This window comes from Austrofundulus limnaeus, unplaced genomic scaffold (assembly GCF_001266775.1).
Source record: "Austrofundulus limnaeus strain Quisiro unplaced genomic scaffold, Austrofundulus_limnaeus-1.0 Scaffold247, whole genome shotgun sequence".
NCBI lineage: Eukaryota > Metazoa > Chordata > Actinopteri > Cyprinodontiformes > Rivulidae > Austrofundulus > Austrofundulus limnaeus.
In genome coordinates, this window is record NW_013952649.1 from 893,446 (window position 1) to 894,621 (window position 1,176).

Genomic DNA, 1,176 nt, shown 5'->3' on the forward strand with positions numbered 1-1,176 from the left:
GTTTTCTGCAGGTGCCACAGGTAACCCTGCCTGTGTTAAAGCCTTTTTAATGTTTGTAATTAGTTGTTTGCTGAGGCTGCCATCTTGACCTTGGTTGACTCTAAAGTTGCAGACGTACGTCTAATTATAATTTTCATTACAATCTGTCAGGTTCATTGATCATTTGACAACATGACAAACAAACGTGTGTAGATGGTGATAATGATGTGTGCAGTTTACCATTGTGAGGCTAACAACAAACTGTAGCTCTGCCTGCTTTAAAGGAGCAAAGGCCCACACACAGTCAATTAGTAACTTCAGCAGAGCCACTGTTCAAAGGTTAAACCACAGCAGACTGCATGTGACAAATAGAAATGTGGTGATTAAAGACGATTTGTGAGACAATCTGRATGTGTTTAGCTTCACACACAATATTTTTGTTCATGAACGACAGAGGAGGAGAACAAAGTGTAGCTGTGTGTCTGTCTGCTGACAGGAGCAGGAGAGGAGAGGAAACGACAGAACAGAGGAGCTAACAGGGTCCTTTAGTCCTGGTCTGAACCTATCAGGTCTACTGACTCCTCTTTGAGTCGATCCTYTCAGCCACAGAAAGACACAGGGCACACATCTGSCTGTTAATCCTCATGGTAAAAAARRRRARGAARRARKTKKKTWRKYMMYYSKKTTKSCMWMAACACATCTGAAATCCAAGCATGGCTGCACCTTGTTTGAGTCTTCACTGAGCGTCAGTGGATGAAGAGCAGAGACCCTCATTTCACAGGAAACCTGAGGCTAAAACCAGACAAATACTCCTCTGTGGCATCCTCACAGAGAGCTCCACAGACACCCTTTGAAGGTCACACACATCGGTTGTGTGTGTGTGGAGGTTGCTCAGTGTGCGAGTCAACGACAACATGAACAGGCTATCTGAGGCACTCTGCATCTGAATCTATCCATCATGTAACAAACTGCATATCGTTAGCCTTATAGCATAATTACCTGACATATTTGGCCACCAGAAGACTCAGGTAATTATGCTTTAAGGCTAACGATGTGTGGAAAAGGTTCATGCTCACATGACAGGAAGACTTGTTTTATTAGTGGAGAAACTCATTTGGTTGATGATTCTTGAGTCTCTGCTCTAAAATCCAACTCCTTCAGCTGAGGCAAAGAGATGCTCATATATTCACAGATATC